Source organism: Phascolarctos cinereus, unplaced genomic scaffold (assembly GCF_003287225.1).
Source record: "Phascolarctos cinereus isolate Bilbo 61053 unplaced genomic scaffold, phaCin_HiC Scaffold_7;HRSCAF=346, whole genome shotgun sequence".
Classification (NCBI taxonomy): Eukaryota; Metazoa; Chordata; class Mammalia; order Diprotodontia; family Phascolarctidae; genus Phascolarctos; species Phascolarctos cinereus.
This window is the reverse complement of record NW_027556180.1, coordinates 189,700,068-189,720,473: the sequence shown is the minus strand read 5'-3', so window position 1 is coordinate 189,720,473 and position 20,406 is coordinate 189,700,068. Positions and strand designations below refer to the sequence as shown.

General features: G+C 34.8%; 1 pseudogene; it reads right to left on the bottom strand.

Moving 5' to 3' along the window:
- Positions 1 to 1,535: 1,535 nt before the first annotated feature.
- Positions 1,536 to 20,406, bottom strand: part of LOC144454882 (meteorin-like protein pseudogene) — a 154,568-nt pseudogene continuing 135,697 nt past the window's right edge.

The window sequence follows — 20,406 nt, the reverse complement described above, 5'->3', positions numbered from 1 at the left end:
AACAAAGCCAGTGACCAGACCCTTGGCCACAAGCACAAGAATCTTGAAACAGTGCCCTCTGTGCCCCACAAGCAGAGCTCAACTTTAAAAGCCAGTAAATATGCAAACAAAAGGAACAAAAAACAAAAATAAAAATAAAAAAATTAAACGTTGACCATAGACTATTTCCATGGGGACAGGAAAGATCAAAACACAAACTAAGAAGACGACATGATTGTTAATATACCTAAACATGAAACCTCAAAGGGGAGCATGAATTGATATAAAGTCCAAAATGCCTTCTTGGAAGAGCTCAAGAAGGAGTTTAATAGTCAAATAAGAAGAATAGAGGAAAAAATTAGGGAAAAAATGAGAGGTATGCAAGAGAGAGTCAACAGCTTGGAAAAGGAAGGACGGAAGGAAACAACTACTTAGAAAGTAGAATTGACAGAATGGAAAAGGAGGTAAAAAAAACTAACTGTAGAAAACAACCCACTAAAACCTAGAATTCGGCAAGTGGAAGCTAATGACTCTAGGAGACATCAAGAATCATTTGAACAAAAACAAATGAATGAAAAAATAGAAGAAAATGTAAAATATCTCATTGGAAAAACAACAAACCTGGAAAATAGATAGAGGAAAGACAATTTAAGAATCATTGGTCTACGGAAAGCCATGATTTAAAAAAAAAAAAAAAAGAGGCCGGACACCATCTTTCAAGAAATGATCAAGCAATACTGCCTTGATGTCCTAGAACTGGAGGATAAAATGCTTATTGAAAGAATCCATTAATTATTTCCTGAAAGAGATTACTAAATGAAGATTCCCAAGGAATGTTGTAGCCAAATTCCAAAATTATCAGGTCGACGAGAAAATACAGCAAGCAACCTAAAAAAATAAAAAATGAAACATTTTGGAGTGACAGTCAGGATTGTATAGGACTTAACGGCTTTTACTTTTTTTTTAAACAAATCCAGGGAGCTTTATTTCTCTGAAATGGAAATAATTTACCAGCCTAAAGATGATGGAGGCTCGCAATCATAGTTAAAAAATTAAAATTAAAAAAAGGAAACATGAAAAAAATAAATCAAAATGTTTGACTCCATAAACTTCTCTCATAAGAAATTACTTCAAAATACACACTAAGCTTTTTACAAAGCATTGTTGTTAAAGTTTTATATCAGACCAAATACTACATCTTATGTTTTTTTAATGCTGTTAAAAGATACAAAAGTAGTTTATCTAAAATATTCGAGCCTGTTTCCAATTAAAAATGCTTTAAAATATAATTACTTAGTTTGCATTTTTCAAGACTTCCAATTGGTTAAGAAAAACATTTGGGGTACATAGCATCCATTTGGCTAGTATAGTATAACAGCTTCTGGTATTATAAAGAAATCTCATGGGACCTGCCTTCCAATTGTTAGTTCCTCTGGAAGCTGCTTTCCAATAAATTAATAGTATTCACTATGACAGTGAATTTGTCAGGCATAAGTGCAGGTGGAATGAGGTTTTCTTGGGAGGGAAAGGAGGATTTCTAATCTAACCGTTCATCTTCAGGCTGTGCCTATTTCACATGGATTCAGCCCCTTGTTCTAAGAATCTTTATACATCCTTAGGAAATCTTTGAAACGAGGAGCACAGCTTAGTCTGGCCTCCCCAAAGTACATTCAGCCTGTGAAGAGGAAATCCCCATTTCCAGGTTTCACTCCACATTCTAATAGTGTCTTGATCTGTCCTTGCCAGCTCTCACTGCTTTCCATAAGCTGAAAGACTTTATTCTTCTGCCTGTACAGTTTGTTGACATGGATGTCAATGATAGACTCTTGTTGTTCTGGCTCATTTGTTACATTCCGGATGGATCCCCTTACCATGAAGTCACTAGTGCAGACAGCTAAGAGGACTTCTGTGTCACTGCAAGGGTGACACAGAACTTTTTAAGTCCTTGAGTCCTGTACTTGAAGATCAAATTTTTTGTTGAGCTCTGGTCTTTTTATCAGGAAAGTTTGGAAGTCTCCTATTTCGTTGAATATCCACCTCCTCCCTTGAAAAATGATGCTCATTTTTGCTGGGTAATTGATCCTTGGCTGCATTCCAAGCTCCTTTGCTTTACGGAATATCATGTTCCATGCCCTGCGGTCTTTTAATGTAGCAGCTGCAAGGTCCTGTGTAATCCTGACTGTGGTTCCATGATATTTAAATTCTTTCTTTCTGGCTGCTTGCAGCACCTTCTCTTTTATCTGGTAATTTTGGAATTTTGCTATTATATTTCTTGGCATTGTCAATTTGGGATCTCTTTCAGGTGGTGATTGGTGGATTCTTTCTATGGTTATTTTCCCTTCTGGTTCTAGGACTTCTGGGCAATGTTTTCTTTATTATTTCCTGAAAGATACTGCCCAGGCTCTTTTTTTCATCATGATTTTCAGGTAGTGCAATAATTTTTAAATTATTGTCCTGAGTCGATTTTCCAGGTTGGTTGTTTTACTGATGAGATATTTTACATTCTAATCTGTTTTTTCATTTTTTTCTTTCTGTTTGACTGAGTCTTGCTCTCTCATAGAGACATTAGTTTCCATTTGTCCAATTCTAGTTTTTAACAGATTGTTTTCTTCTGTTAGTTTTTGTACTTCCTTCTTCAACTGGCGAATTGTGTTTTTTAGGGACTTGTTTCTTCAGTGTACTCTTCTGTTAGTTTTTGTCCTTCCTTCTTCAATTGGCCAATTGTTTTTTAGGGACTTGTTTTCTTCAGTGTATTTTTTTTCCAACTGGCCAATTGTATTTTTGAAGGACTCTTTTACCTCTATCATTTGACTATTAAAATCTTTCTTGAGCTCTTCTAAGAAGGCTTTTTGGGTTTCAGACCAGTTCATATTCCCTTTTGTTGTTGCAGATGTGGGTTTGTTGACAATGTTGTCCTCTTCAGAATTTCTGTCTTGATCTTCACTCTTCTCATAATATGAATCTATGGTACATTTCTTTTTACTCATGTTGTTTCTTTATTCCCTGGCCTTTAAAGAGATTGAGCACTCCTGCTGGGGAACAGAGGGTACTGACCCAAGCTTCTTGTGTTGGGAGCCTAGGTCTTGGTCACTGGCTTTGTTCTGGGGCCTCTTATGCTGGGATTGGAGGCTGTAGGTTTCTGGCAGCTTACCTTGTGTTGGGCTGGAATCAGCAGGGTTGGAACTTTCAGGCAATTCTAGGTTGCCTGCTTTTCCTTTCCTTTAGCTTTCTTCTGCTCCTTTTAGATGGCTGCTGCAGGATGTTTATCTGCCTGGGGCCCCCTGCAGTGTTGTCTCCCTTGTTTCTGCTAATGCACCGGGGGATTCCTTTGGGGTGGATTGCCCAGACTCCTGGTGGTTCTCTAAGCTGGTTTCCACTGGTTCCCCTGTCCTCACTGAGGCACTCAGAGGTCCAGGTGTTGGTGTTTGCCTGATCTACCACCTTGGCTTCAGGATCTCTTCACAATTTTAGGCTTCAGGGCTCCTACAGCTCACCTGGTGTTGGGTTGGAATCAGCAAGGCGGGGTTAGGAAGCCTTTAGCTTGTTTTCTTCACCTCCTTTCAGATGAATGCCACAGGGTACTCATCCGCCTGGGGCCCCTTGTTTTTGCTGAGGCACTGGGAGACCCGTTTGCTGGGCTACTGCACTGCTGCTACTTGTCTTTCTTCTAGCTCAGGTGTTTCAGGGTTTTTTTTCTGGGTTGATATTTTCTGGGTTTTCAGAAGTTGATAGCGGAGAGTGACAGTGACTACTTTTTCACTCCACCATCTTGGCTCCAGCTTTTACTTTAAAGGATCTGAGGGCTAGGAATATGATATTCAAAAAAGCAAAGGAGTTTAGATTACAACCAAGAATCAATTACCCAACAAATTTGAGCATAACCTTTCAGTTAAAAAGATAGACATTTGGGAACAGAGCCAAGATGGCAGAGTAAAAGCAGTGACTTGCTTGAGCTCTCCCCCAAACCCTCCAAATACTTGTACAAAATGGCTCTAAACAAATTCTAGAGCAGCAGAACCCACAAAAAGACAGAGTGAAATAAATTTCCAGCCCAAGACAATGGTTGGATGGTTGATTTGAAACTGGACTGAGAGAAGAGTACAGTTCAGCATGGGCTATGCAGGTTAAGACTGGGCCTCAGCAAACCTGGAGCAGACCTCGGTGGACTGAATCACCAGCAACTGAGGTACTTTCCAGACTTCTCAATCCACGAACACCAAAGATAACTTAGAAGGTCAGGAGGAAAGGTCTGTGGAGTCATGGTGAGAGAGAAACTTGGTCCAGCCCCAGTTCAGGTACAGCCCCAGGGTGGCAGTTGCTGATGGAGCTCTTGACCCATAGACAAAGGGGGGATCAAGTGGCTGATCAAAGGGGTATTGCATGGATCTCTTTGCTGGTGCTGAGGCAGGATTGTCTTGCTTTGCCCATAGGATTGGGGTTACAGCTCTGGGTGGTGGTCCTGGGGCAAGAAGGAGTGTTGGCATGGCGGAACTTGTGGTGGAAGTGAAGAGGGAATCCTCTTCACAGTTCCAAGGCAGAAAAGAGTGCTCACAAACCAGAGTCCAGGCCAGGAAAGGAGTAAACACCTTGTCTTTGATCCTACCACCTTGAAAGAACTGAAAATTTAGAGGTCCCTAGAAGTATCTCTGAAAACAGCTGCACAAAACCCATGAAACTTGGGACAGTACATTCTGCACACTGGAAGTTTAAAACTCAAGCAATTGGCTGGGAAGATGAGCAAACAGCACACAAATCAGACCATAGAATTTTACTTTGGTAACAACATCAAAACATACACTCATAAGAAGACAACAAAGTCAAAGCTCTTACATCCAAAGTCTCCAAGAAAAATATTAATCAGTTTCAGACCATGGAAGAGCTTGAAAAGGATTTTGAGAAGCAAGTAAAAGAAGCAGAAGAAAAACTGGGAAGAGAAAGGAGCATGATGCGAAGAAATCATGAAAAGCAAGTCAACAGCTTGCTAAAGGAGACTCCAAAAATACAGAAGAAAATAACACCTTAAAAATAGCCTTACCGAAATGGCAAAAAAAAAGGTCCAAAAAGCCAATGAGGAGAAGAATGCCTTAAAAAGCAGAATTTGCCAAATGGAAAAGGAAGTCCAAAAGCTCAATGAAGAAAATAAGTCCTTAAAAATTAAAATGGAGCAAATGGAAGCTAATGACTTTATGAGAAATCAAGAAATTGTAAAACAAAACCAAAAGAATGAAGAAATAGAAGACAATGTAAAATATGTCACTGGAAAAACAACAGACCTGGAAATTAGATCCAGGAGAAATAATTTAAGAATTGCTTGGCTACCTGAATCCATGATAAAGAAATAGCCTAGACATCATCTTTGAAGAAAGTATCAAGGAAAACTGCCCTGATATTATAGAACCAAGAGTAAAGTAGAAATGAAAAGAATCTACTAAACATCTCTTGAAAGAGATCCCGAAGGAAAACCCCTAGAAATAAGCCGAATTCCAGAATTCCCAGGTCAAGAAGAAAATATTGCAAGCAGCCAGAAAGAAACAATTCAAGTATTATGGAAACACAATGAAGATAACACAAGATTTAGCAACTTTTACATTAAGGGACCAGAGGGCTTGGAATATGACATTCTGGAGGTAAAAAGAGATAGGATTACAACCAAGAATCACCTACCCAGCAAAACTGAGTATAATCATTCATTGGAAAATTGGATTTTCATTGAAATAGAGGACTTTCTAGCATTCTTGATGAAAAAATCAAAGCTGAATAGAAAATTTGACTTTCAAATATAGGATGCAAGAGAAGCATGAAAAAGTATACAGGAAAGAGAAATCATAAGTGAATTATTAATGTTGAACTGCTTACATTCCTCCATGGAAAGATGATATTTGTTATTCATGAGACCTTTGTCAGTATTAGGGTAGTTGGAGGGAAAATAAATGTATAAAGATAGATAGATAGATAGATAGATAGATAGATAGATAGATAGATAGATAGATGGCACTGGGTGAGTTGAATATGAAGGGATGATAGCTAAAAAAATAAAATTAAGGCATAAGAAAGAAGTATACTGGGAGAAGGAGAAAGGGAGATGTAGAATGGGGTAAATTATCTACCATAAAACAGACAAGAACAAGTTTTTACAATGCAGGGGAAGTGTGGTAAGGTGACAGGGAATGAGTGAATCTTATTCTCATCAGATTTTTGCTTAAGAGGTGATAACATACATACTGAATTAAGTGTGGAAATATGTCTTACCCTACAAGAAAATGGAGGGGGGGAAGAGGATAGAAGAAGAGGGGATGATATAAGGGAGAGCAGATTGAGGGAGGGGATAATCAGAAGAAAACACTTCTAAGAAGGGACAGATTCAAAAGAGAAAATAGAATAAATGGAGGATGGGATAGAATGGAGGGAAATATGGTTAGTTTTTCACAACTTGACTACTATGGAAGTGTTTTGCATGATTAAACATGTATAACCTGTATCGAGTTACTTGCCATCTCAGTGAGGGTAGGTGGGGAGGGTGGGAGGGAGAGAATTTGGAACCCAAACCTTTAAAAACAAATGTTAAAATTGTTTTCACATTCAATTGGGAAATAAGATATACAGGCAATGGGGTATAGAAATCTCTCCTGCCCTACAGGAAAATAGAAGGGGAAAATGATAAGAGAAGGTGGGAGGTGATAGAAGGGAAGGCAGATTAGGGGAAAGGAAAAATAAATGAGTAAATACTTTAAAGACCTTTGATTTCATCAGTTCAATGGAAAACAAGGAAAAATAAAGACTTTCTATTCCTCCCCCCAAAAAAACAAGATGGACATTCAGTGAAATAGGGGACTTTCAAGCTTTTCTGATGAAAAGGCCAGAAATGAACAGAAAATTCAGTCTTCACAAACAAGAATAAAGATAAGCATACAAAGGTAAAGAGGAAAGAAAAAAACCAAACAAACATGTCTTTTCAATAAGATTAAACTGTTTGCATCAGTATATGGAAACCTGATATTTATAACTTTTGAGAACTGTATCTTTATTAGGGCAGTTAGGAGTATACATAGAGGCTGTGTTTATAAAATTGCTTAGATATGATAATATAAAAACTTAAGTGAGAAGAGGAAATGGGGAGGCAGATTTGGGTAAAGTACATGACATGAAGAGACACAAACGACATATTAAATTAGAGGGAAAGAAGACAGGATGTGAGCATTGCTTACTCTCCTCAGATTTGGCTCAAAGAGGAAATAAAATATACATTCAGTTAGGTTAAAAAAAAACTTACCCTATAGGGAAGTAATAGGAGAAGGGTAAAGGGTAAAGAAAAGGGAAGGGGAACATTGATAGAAAGAAAGAGAGTTTGAGGGTTGTTGTGATTAGAAGCAAGAGTCTGGTAAAGAATGACAGGATGAAAGGAGAGAGAAAAGTATGGGAAATGTATGGAGGGGAATACAAAGTTAGTATTTATAACTGTGAATGGTATGAACTCTCCCATAAGATAGAAGCAGATAGCAGAGTGGATTAAAAACCAGAATCCTACAATATGTTGTTTACAAGAACCACGTTTAAAACAGAGATACGCACAGAGTAAAGATAAAAGTCTGTTGCAGAATATTTTAAATTTCAGCTGAAGTAAAAAAAAAAAGTAAGGAAAGAAAAAAAGAGCAGGGGTAGCAATCCTGATCTCAGACAAAGGAAATGCAAAACTAGATCTAATTAAAAGACAAGGAAGGAAACCACATCTGGTTAAAAGGTATCATAGACAATGAAGTAATATTAATATTAAACACATATGCACAAAGTGATATAGCATCCAGATTCTTAGAGGAGAAATTAAAAGAGTTTACAGGAAGGAATAGACAGCAAAATTCTACTTGTCTGAGATCTAAAACTCCCCTACTCTGAACTAGATAAATCTAACCACAAAATAAACAAGAAAGAAGTTAAGGAGGTGAATAAATTTAAGAAAAGCTAGTTATGATACAGCTCTGGAGACAACTGAATGGGAACAAAAAGGAAAAAAAAAACTTTTTTCAGTGGTACATGGCACCTACACAAAAATTGATCATATACAAGGGCATAAAAACCTCACAATCCAATGCAGAAAGGCAAAAATATTAAATACATCCTTTCTCATATAGTGATGCAATAAAAGGGTCATGGAAAGATAGACTAAAAAATAATTGGAAGCTAAGTAATCTAAGTCTAAAGAATGAATGGCTCAAACAACAAATCATAGAAATAATCAATAACTTCATCCAAGAGAAGACAATAACAAGATGACACAACAAAACGTTATGGAATGCAGCCAAAGCAGTTCTTAGGGGAAATTTTATATCTCTAAATGTTTACATGAATAAAATAGAGAGAGAGGAGACCAATGAATTGTTCATGCAACTAAAAAAATTAGAAAAAGAACAAATTAAAAATCTCCAATTAAGTACCAAATGAGAAGTTTGAAACTCAAAGGAGAGACTAATGAAATTGAAATTAAAAAAAAAACTATTGAACTAATAAATAAAACTAAGAGCTGATTTTATGGAAAAAACAAAATAGATAAAATTTTGGTTAATTTAATTTAAGAAAAAGAAACAAGAAAACCAAATTACAGGTATCAAAAATGAAAAGAGTGACTTCATTACCAATAAAGAGGAAATGAAACAATGATTAGGAGCTATGTTGCACAATTCTATGCCAATAAATCTGACAATCTAAGTGAAATAGATAAATATTTACAAAAATATAAATTTCCCAGATTAAAAGAAGAGGAAATAAAATACTGAAATATCCTCATTTCGGAAAAAGAAATTGAACAAGCCATCAATAAACTCCCTAAAAGAAAATCTCCAGGGCCAGATGGATTTAAAAGTGAACTCTACCAAACATTTAAAGATCAACTAATTTCGATACTATAAAACCATTTGGAAAAAGCAGTGAAGTAGGAGTTGTACCAGATTCCTTTTATGACACAAATATGGTACTGATACCTAAAGTAAGAATAACTAAAACAGAGAAATAAACTATAGAGCAATTTCCCTAAAGAATAATCATGCAAAAATTTAAAATAAAATATTAGCAAAGACACAACAAAAATTTATAACCAGAATAATATATTATGACCAGATTGGATTTATACCTGGAATGCAGGGCTGGTTCAATATTAGGGAAATTATCAGCATAATTGACCATATCAATAACAAAACTAACAGAAATCACATGATTATCTCAATAGATAATCTATTGACAAAATACTGCACCCATTTCTATTAAAAAACAATAGAGAGCTTAGGAATAAATGGAGCTTTCCTTAAAATGACCATCAGCAAACATTACATATAGTGGGGATAAGCTAGAAGCATTCCCAATAAGATTGGGGTGAAACAAGCATGTTCGTCATCACCATTGTTATTCAATATTGTACTAGAAATGTTAGCTGTCATTCAATATTGTGCTAGAAATGTTAGCTGTAGCAATAAGAGAAAAAAAAGAAATTGAAGGAATTAGAATAGGCAGTGAGGGAGCAAAACTACCACTCTTTGCAGATGATATGCATCATGGTGTACTTGAGAATCCCAGAGAATCAAGTAGAAAACTACTTGAAACAATTAACAACTTTAGCAAAGTTGCAGGATATAAAATAAACCCACATAAATCATCAGCATTTCTACATATTACCTACAAAGCCCAGCAGCAAAAGATAGGAGAAATTATATTTAAAATGATTATAGACAATATAAAATATTTAAGAGTCTGCCTGTTGAAACAAACCTAGGACACAATTACAAAACACTTTTTACACAAATAAAGTGAAATCTAAGCAACTGGAAAGATAACAATTGCTCACAGGTATGCCAAGCTAATATAATAAGCATGAAAATTCTATTGAAATTAATTTCTTTATTCACTGCCATATAAATCAAACTACCAAAATATTTTATAAAGCTGAAAAATAATAACAAAATTCATCTGGAATAACCAAAGGTCAAGTATATCAAGGTAATTCATGAAAAAAAAAAATTGAAAGCAAGGTGGCCTAGCCGTACCAGACCTAAAGCTGTATCATATCATCAGTCATCAAAACTACTTGGTACTGGCTAAGAAATTGATTGGTGGATCAGTGGAATAGAATCGGCACACAAGACACAGTACCCAAGGACTATAGTATAGTATCGGCACACATCACAAACAGATGTTTGATGAACTCAACTAGCTTTTGAAATAAGAACTCACTTTTTGACAAAAAACTGCTAAGAACACTACAAAATAGTGTGGCAGAAAATAGGCATAGACCCACATCTTACAATATATGTCAAGATAATGTCAAATTGAGTACATGATTTAGACATAAACAGTGATGCCATAAACAAATTAGGAGAGCAAGTAATAGTGTACCTGTAAGATCAATGGAGAGGGGAAGAATTTATGACCAAATAAGAGATTGAGAACATGATGAAATGCAAAATGGATAATTTTGATTAGAATAAATTAAAAAGTTTTTGCGCAAACAAAAACAATTCAACAAAACCAAAAGGATCTTGAGAGATTAGAACATTGGGTTGTTTCTAAAAAGAAGAAATCTAGTATATCTAAGAACAAGAAGTTATATTTATCTCTACTGGAATTCTTTTTAGAAACAACCCAATGTTCTAATCTCTCAAGATCCTTTTGGTTTTTGGAAAAGGAAAGCAGAGAACTGGGAAATAATTTTTATGCCAGTTTTTCTTATAAAGGCCTCATTTCTCAATTATATAGAGAAATGAATCAAATTTATAAGAAAACAAGTCATTCACCAATTGCTAAATGGTCAAAGGATGTGAACAGGCAGTTTTCAGATCAAGAAATTAAAGCTATATAGTCATATGAAAAATGCTCTAAATCACTATTCATTAGAGAACACAAATCAAAACAACTCTAAACTATCACATCACACCTATTGGATTGAATGATATGAAAGAAAAGGAAAATGATCAATACTGGAGAAGATACTGGAAAACTGGAACTCTAATGTATTGTTGGTGCAATTATGAATTGATACAACTATTTTGGAGAACAATTTGGAACAACTCACAAAGGGCTATAAAATTGTGCATACTCTTTGGTCCAGGTAAACCACTACTAGGTCTTCCTCCCAAAGAGAAAATAAAAAAGTGGAAAGGATCCACAGGAACAAAAACTTTTATAACAACTCCTTTTGTGGTGGCAAAGAATTGTAAATTGTGGTGATGCCATCAGTTAGGGAATGGCTGAACAAGGTGTGGTATATGAATGGCTGAACAAATTGTCGTATATGAATGCAATGGGATACTATTGTTCTATAAGTATTGATGAGCAGATCAATTTCAGAAAAATCTGGAAAGTCTTACATGAACTGATGCTGAGTGAAGTGATCAGAAATGGGAGAACATAGTACATAATAACAGCAACACTGTACTGATTATCCACTCTGATAGACTCATCCATAACATGATCTAAGACAATTCCAGAAGACTTGTGATGGAAAATGCTGTCCACGCCCAGAGAAAGAACTATGGAGTTTGAATGCAGATCAAAGCATACTATTTTCACTTTTTTTTCTTTCTTGTGGTTCTTCTTTCGCAACATGATTAATGTGGAAATATGTTTAATATGATTGTATATGTCTCATCTATACCATTTTGCTTGTTGTCTGGAGCAAAGGGGAAGGGAGGGATGGTGGCAGAAAAATTTAGAACTCAAAATCTTATAAAATGAATGCTGAAAACTGTTTTTACGTGTATTTGTAAAAAATAAAATATTAAGTGCAAAAAAATCAGCTTTTTGTGCTGCCACATACTACTATTCACTCATATTTATATTATTTCTAAGTACAAGATGTTATATTTATCTCTACTGGATTTCTTCTTTTTAGAAACAACCCAATCTCAGAAAATCCTTTTGGTTTTTAGACTTCTTTTTTGCATGACATCTAGTATATTAGCTATATCCCCCAGTTTTGTGTCATCTACAGACTTGATGAGAAAACTTTATTGAAGTCATTGATAAAAATAGTGAACTACAGAGGGCCAGTTATCAGTCTCCAGGATACTATATGGAATATGAGCAAAGCTAGAGAGAATATTTTATTCTTATGAAATATCATTTGAACTAACCAATGACATAAAAATCTCATGAGTAAATAAGAGAAAAAAATAATTTTCAAGGGAACAAAGAAATTAGTGTGGGAGATAGGTACATTTTCCACTGATGTTTAATAAAATAAAACAAAATCTATTCAATATAATATTTCTAAGAATGATTCAATATAATATTTCCAAGAATGATGTTATAAGATGATGGCTGACTAGAAGCCAAAGATATGACTTTTTTCCCCTTTCCTTGTAACATATATTTACCATATTTGTATTTTTATATTGAAAAACTTGAAGTTGTGGTATATGACTGTAATGGAATATTATTGTTCTATTGGAAATGACAAACAGGCAGATTTTTTTTGTATTTCCATGATCCATTTATTTAATAGCATTCAAGTACATATGGAAAAAATAACAATGGGTTCTATAGGCCTTATTTAAATATTTGCAATACTAGGCAGTGCTTTGTGCCTAAAATAAATTGAATTTTTGGTAGGTACCTGACATAGCAGAATCATACCAGCTGATAGAGATCTGAATGAGGGATCTAAGGTTTCTTTTGTTCACGCTCTACTTTCCTGAGAGCATTGTATTGCTGTAATTTTTGAAGTTGTAATGAGGTTACTGAAGTGCTCTTGTTAGTCATTTTTCTGTCCTATCTGACTCTTCATGATCCCATTTGGGGTTTTCTTGGCAAAGATACTGGAGAGGCTTGCCATTTCCTTCTCCATCTCATTTTACAGTTGAGGAAACTGAGGTAACAGTATTAAATGACTTGCCCAGAGTCACATAGCTAATAAGTGAATGAGGCCAGAATTGAACTCAAATCTTTCTGATTTAAGGCCTGGAACTCTATGCTATACAGAATGATTAGTTTTTAAGCTAAGAGTTAAAAACTAAACTAAGACTTTTGTGATAGTCTGTATAACATTTCAGGATATCTATAAATCCTTAAAAGTATATGAAGACTTTTCATACACCCTGCATGGTTTTTAGATTGATTAATTAATTTATTTTTAGTTTTCAACATTCACTTTCACAAGATTTTGAATTCCAAATTTTCTCCCCATCTCTCCCCTCCTCCCACCCCAAAATGGATTACCTTCTGAATACCCCTTCCCCCAAACTGCCCTCCCTTCTACTACCCCCCTTCTCTTATCCCCTTTCCCTTCTATTTACCTGTAGGGCAGGATAGATTTCTATACCCCAATGCCTGTATATCTTATTTCCCAGTTGCATGTAAAAACAATTTTTAACATTTGATTTAAAATTTTGGGTTCCAAGTTCTGTCCCTTCCTTCCTTCCCACCACCTTCATCGAGAAGGTAAGCAACTCAATATAGTAGTCATGCAAAACACTTTCATAAGTCATGTTGTGAAAAACTAACTATATTTCTCTCCATCCTATCCCACCCATTTATTCTATTCTCTCCTTTGATCTTGTCCCTCCTCAAAAATGTTTGCTTCTGATTACCCACTCCCTTAATCTGCCCTCCTTTCTATCAGGTCCCCTTATCCCCTTACTCCCTATGTTCCAGTAGGGTAAGATAGATTTCCACACAAAATTGGTTGTTTATGTTATTCCATCCTTAAGCCAAATCCAATGAGAATAAGATTCACTCATTCCTCTCACCTTCTCCTGCTTCCCCTCCACTGTAAAAGCCTTTTATTGTGTGTTTTATGTGAGATAATTTACCCCATTCTACCACTCCTTTCTCCTTCCCCCAGTACAATCTTCTCTCACCCTTAATTTTATTTTTATATCATCCCTTCATATTCAATTCCCCCCATACTGTCTTGATAGATAGATAGATAGATAGATAGATAGAGATAGAGATATATATTTCCTCCAACTACCCTAATATTGACAAATGTCTCATGAGTTACAAATATCATCTTCCTATGGAGGAATGTAAATAGTTCAACTTTAATAAGTCCCTTAAGATTTCTTTCCTGTTTACCTTTCATGCTTCTCTTGAGTCTTGTATTTGAAAGTCAATTTTTTTTCTAGCCTGGTCTTTTCATCAAGAATGCTAGAAAGTCCTCTTTTCACTGAACATTTATTATTCTCCTGAAGGATTATACTCAGTTTTGCTGGGTAGGTGATTCTTGGTTGTAATCCTTTGCCCTGCAGAATATTATATCCATGCCTTGAGGTCCCTTAATATAGAAGCTGCTAAATCTTGTGTTATCCTGATTGTGTTTCCACAATATTTGAATTGTATCTTTCTGGCTACTTGCAATATTTTCTCCAGAATTTGGCTGCAATATTCCTAGGAGTTTTCCTTTGAGGATCTCTTTCAGGAGGTAATTGATGTTTCTTTCCCTTTCTATTTTACCCTCTGGTTCTAGAATGTCAGTGTAGTTTTCCTTGATAATTTCTTGAAAGATGATGTCTAGGCTCTTTTTTAGATCATGGCTTTCAGGTAGTCCAATAATTTTAAATTATCTCTCCTGGATCCTGGATCAGTTGTTTTTCAATGAGGTGTTTCACATTCTCTTCTATTTTTGTTTCATTCTTTTGGTTTTGTCTTACAATTTCTTGAATCATTAGCTTCCATTTGCTCCATTCTAATTTTTAAGGAATTATTTCCTTCAATGAACTTTTGAATTTCCTTTTCCTGGCCTGGGCTCTGGTCTATGAGTGACCCAAAGCACTCTTACCTGCCTTGGAACTGTGAGAAGGATTTTCTCTTCACCACTGCCTCAAGCTCTGCTACACCAGTACTCCTCCTCTCCCAGACTGCCCCCCCCAGGGCTACAAACTTAATCTAAGCACAGACAAAGCAAGAAAATCTTGCCTTAGTGCCAACAAAGAGATTCCTGAAATCCTCGTCTGATCATCCACTGGATCCCCCCACCATCTGTGGTCCAATTGCTCCAGAAGAAGCCACCACCCAGGGGTGGCGCCAGGACTGGGCCTGGACTGTACTCCTCTTTCATCCAGATCTGATAGACTTTTCCTATTGAGCTTCTAAGTTGTGTTTGGAATTTTTGAGTTGAGAAGTCTGCAAACCACTTCAGCTGCTAGTGATTCAGTCTCCTGAGGCCTGCTCCAGGTTCACTGAGGCCTGGTCTTTTCCTGCTCTGCCCAAGTGGAACTGCGCTGCTTTCCCAGCCCAGTACAAGAGACCTTTCCCATCAACCATCCAGGTTGTCTTGGACTGAAAATGTGTCTCACTCTGTCTTTTTGTGGGCTCTGTTGCTCTTGAATTTGTTTGGAGACATTTTTACAGTCATTTGGAGTGATTTGGGGGAGAGCTCAAGCAAGTCACTGCTTTTAATCTGCCATCTTGGCTCCACCCCTCAAACAGGCAGATTTTAGGGAAAAAAAAAACTTACATGAACTGATGCTGAGCGAAGTGAGTAGAACCAGGAGAACATTGTGCACAGTAACAGCAACAAAGTGTAGTAATTAGGCATGATAGACAGAGCTTCTCAGTAATGCAATGATCCAAGACAATGCCAAAAGACTCAAGATAGAAAATAATGTCCGCGTCCACAGAAAGAACTATGGAGTCTGGGTGCAGATCAAAGCATGCTATTTTCACTTTTTTTTGTATTTCCTGTAGTTTTTCCCTTTTGTTCTGATTTTTCTTTCAGAACATGAGTAATGTAGAAGTATATTTAACATGACTGCACTTGTATAGCCTGTATCAGATTGCTTGCTGTCTTAGGTAGAAGGGAGGGAAAGGAGGGGGCGTAATTTGGAGGTCAAAATCTTATAAAAGTAAATGTTGAAAACTAAAATTGAATATAATAAATAAAAATAAAATAAAAGTCTTAAAGACAAAAAATAAAAGAAAAAGATTTGAATAAATGTTTAAGCCATGGAAGCTTTCTGTGCTGTGTGCGTTGGTAATCTGTCTTCTAATTTGATTGTGAACTTGTCATCATTTGGAGCTCTGCTTTTTTTGCCCTGTGCTTAAAATACTAGTTTTGCTAAATCATCCACTCTTTCACTATTACTGGCTTATATGGTGTCTTTTATTCTTACTTCCAAAAATCAGCTCTTTTACATCAGTTTCAATGTACTTTTTTATTCAAAAACCTTCATTTCAATGTCCTTTTTTTAACAGTATTCTGGAACAATATTATACGATATGGTGGGAATGTCTCAGTGATGGAGCCTCATTTTTTTTCCAACTTCTTTGAAGTCACTGGACAAGTTGCACAAACCCAGCCATCAGGGTAGACAATATGTCAATTAGGACACTACTGAAATGCTCTCTGTACTATGTGTTCATTGCCTTCCCAGAGACAGAGTAGTAGGAATAAAAAAAAAATACTGATTAATTGACTAAAAAGAACTTGAAAGAATTGCTTTTGATTCCTGTTTTTTTTTTCTTCTAGCTAAATGATCTTAGGCAAGTCACTTAATTTCCCTAAACCCCACTATTTTTAGTCATGTATAAAATCAGGGAGGGTAGATTAAACGATCTCTTCTAAATAAAAATCTATGCTTTAATGAAATTAATTAATGAAAATAATTAACAAATGAACTATTTTTTTTCTCATGGGTTATTATGGGAATCAAATGAGATCATTCATCTAAAATATTTTTTTACCTATAAATCACTGTATAGATGTAAACTACTGTTATTATTATTTCTAGCATCCAGCTTGAGAAGGCCATATTGCATAGGATTTAACTTTGAAGTAGGCCCAAGATGAATATTCCTGTTTGTCAGGTTTTGACATCTTGGATCTACTATAGTAATGTGTAGGAGTTCTAAGTAATTTCATAGAAAACTTTTACATTAGGTTAAATTCTGCAGAATTATATCCAGACTTTTTTTAAATCTTAGAATATTATTCTTGACAGCAAGAAAAGGTTTTTTTTTAATTTTATATATGTATCTCCAGCACTTAGCACAGCACTTGGTACATAATAACTGTTTAATAAATCATTTTTATTCATTCATTTGATCCAGAAGTGTCCCCACTGAGAAGCCAATCAAGTGTTTACTTTACAAACTGTATAATAGAAACAGATCACTGCCTTGGAGTATACTAATATGTAGATATCATAGTACTGCATTAGGTACTGTTTTGCACCACAGAAAAAAATGGCAGATGACTATAATCCCAAACACTGACCTATGAAACACTTATTCATGAACTCCACTGGCCATAATTTTATGGCAAAGTTTCACATTCATCCATAGTAGCCACAGGTATTTATTTAAGCCTGAGACTATTCCAGCAACAGTGAGAACAATTGCCATTTATATTGTGCTTTAGATGTTATAACATTCGTTCCTGAAAATAACCCAATAAGGCAATGGCAAGGATCATTATTGTCATTTTAAAGAAGAATAAACTGAGGCTCCATTTGATTTAGTGAAAATGGTCACCAATCTAAGAAATGCAGGAAATAAAGATATTGTTCTCTTAACTCATTTTACAGATGAAGAAACCAAGTCTTGTGTATAGTCACAAAATTTCAAATTTACAGGTTAGAATTTCAACTTAGATCTCCTATCTGGATTAGTTGCCTCTGGGGTTGATACATCATGTGAGTTTTGAGATGCCCTCAGATGGTTTTCATACATGAACCAAACAGTATAAAAAAAAACAGGGGCAAATGATACATGAAAACTTGAACAGATGTCCTTTCATTTCTAGGTAGTGAATTTAAATAAAAATTAGACAGAAGCTCAGTTGAAACATTCTTTATCATCCTAAATATTGTCACAATATAGTGCTTTTCAGACAAATTTTATAAATAACACAATAAACCTCAGAATGAAGCTTGAATACTAGAGCAATGAACCCGTTATTGTATAGAAAATACTGTCCTTGAACTAAATTTTAAAAAAAATGAGGTAATTAATTAGCCTTTAAAACCCTTAAATTAAAAAAAAAAGATTGTCTATCTATGCCAAGTGAAATCTGTTTTTGGCACTTTGATTTATAGTTGCTTTGCCATTGAAAAATGATATTGGGAAGTTTAACTTCGGACAATGGGTATATGGATTTGAGTTTGACATTGGATTTATGTATATTGCTATGACATTTTATTTTATATTCGATGATGGCACTTATTACACACTGTTTCCCAGTCAATTCACATTACTTTATTAATGCTACCTTCTACAGAGAGGTCTTTCAACTAATAAATTCAATAAAAATTATGTACGGCATGCCTGCTTATCTCTTTTTCTTTCCGTCTTCTTAAATATGTTTGCTATATGCATAGTTTATATATACAACTTCCTTTATTTTGACAACCTGTGTTTAGTTGTAGCATCTCAAAAGCTATTAAAACCAAACTAGGTCATGTATTTGTGCTTTATTCATATGATTTTTATATTTTATACTGTGACTTTATTGGAAAAAATGTGAAAAGATTTGATCTAATCTAACAAAATTTGAAGCAAATGTGAAAGAAAGATATTATTTCCATTCTTCCTCCCTCTACCTTGGAAGTTAACCAAGATCAATTTTTTATAGAAACTCTTTCAGGATAGTGATGAGAACTGTCAATGAAATGTTACTTAACCAGCACCTTTGTCTGAAACTTTTCCTTACAAATGTGATATTTACATAAAAGTCCTTCTAAAAGAGGAATTTTCCTTCATGAGCATACAAAATCTGTACTACCTCACTTTATATATTAAAAAAAAGGAAATTACATTTCTTATTTCCTTATTTTAAAACTTTCTTTGTTATGATTACTCCTATCTCACTGTTCTATAACACTGACTGTTCTACTTGACTGATTACTTTGTTGCATTCGTATTAACTGTGCATTTATTTTTAACTTTTTTTTTAATCTGAGAAAGGAAAATAGTGTGGTCCTCTCAATCTGCTAATCAGTATGCCTACACATAAATGGGTTTTGAATAAATTTTTTTTTTACAGATTTATCTTAGCTTTATAGTATCAAATGCAGTGACTGAGAAAACATTTTTTCCTTTCATTAAGAATACATTTTTCAGTTTTTTTTAATTTTTAAAGCCATTTTACTCACTTTAAAATAAGTTTTTATGCTACTGCATCCCCATAGAATTGTTTTTCCTTCATTTGCTCATCAGGCCATATGTTGGAAGAAAATCCTCCTTTGTGATTGATTCATTTTGAAGTCATCTTTCCTTAATTAAGTTGGAAGTATATTCACAACAGTCACTAGCAAATTATATGAATAATAATATTTAATACACTTTTATTGTAACATATTTATTGGAGACATATTACAAATTTCAACTACTTAGAGGCTTGAAATAATTTTAATAATGAGTCTTTTGCCAGAAATATCAAAGTGAAGAGGTGATCTTAGAAGGGAAATGTAACTAATATTCTCTTGAAGTAGTTTAAAGATTTTTTTTCCATTTCAATGCCCACCTTTTATTGCTGATTCTTGAGATGCATAACATCCATTTAGAGCTATAAAAATCTTATAGGCCATCTAGTTCAGCCCTATGGTTTTGCAATTAAAATAACTAAGGCCTGTAGAAATTAAGTGATTTGCCTAACTTCACAAAGGTATTAGGGAGCAGATATAGGATTTGAAACCAAATTCTCCGATTCTCAGTCCAATGCCTGTTGGCATATACCTGTATGAAACAAACTGAGAATGATTAAAGGAGAGTTCATATACACCTGGTAGCACCAAACTATACAAACAATATTTCACCAACCATCAACTGGGCATCTGACAAGGGGTCATTTTAGGTGTATGATTTTCTTTTCAAAATTAACTCAAAATTTCTCAGCATTCCACTTCTCCATGGCCACAAGAGGACAACATCCTGCTTTTTCTTAGCTTGGTGAATAAGCACAAGGTTTAGAGTGAAATATATTAAGTTATAAAAGGGTTAAAGGAATTATTTCATTGAATAGCTTTGAACCTGTGATTTTTACAAAACTTTTGTGTTGGCACTAGAATGTCAAAATATAATGGCATCAATATAGATGTTAAATGTCTATAATGGTTTCTATAATGCCATTAAATCCATCATAAAACTTATTAAATATTAAATTTGAATTAAATTAAGTCAAAATATCAAATTATTTTATTACCAGTCACCTCAGCTTATTTTTCTAATTCCTATTTAGAATTTCCAGTAATTTTTAAATGTGACTTGGGGTAATGTGTGTGTGTGTGTGTGTGTGTATAATATTTGTGTATACTGTATATTTATATATAGTTTTGTTATATACATGCATATACACACATATGTGTATGTGTGTGTGTGTAAAGTCATCCTTTCCCCAAGATATTTAACGCACAGTTTTCTACCAAGCTAAGTGAGAATTCATTATTTGTATTAATGGCTTCAGAGTAGAGCTTTGTAAGTGTGCACCTGTGCTTTTGTATTTTGTAAGAA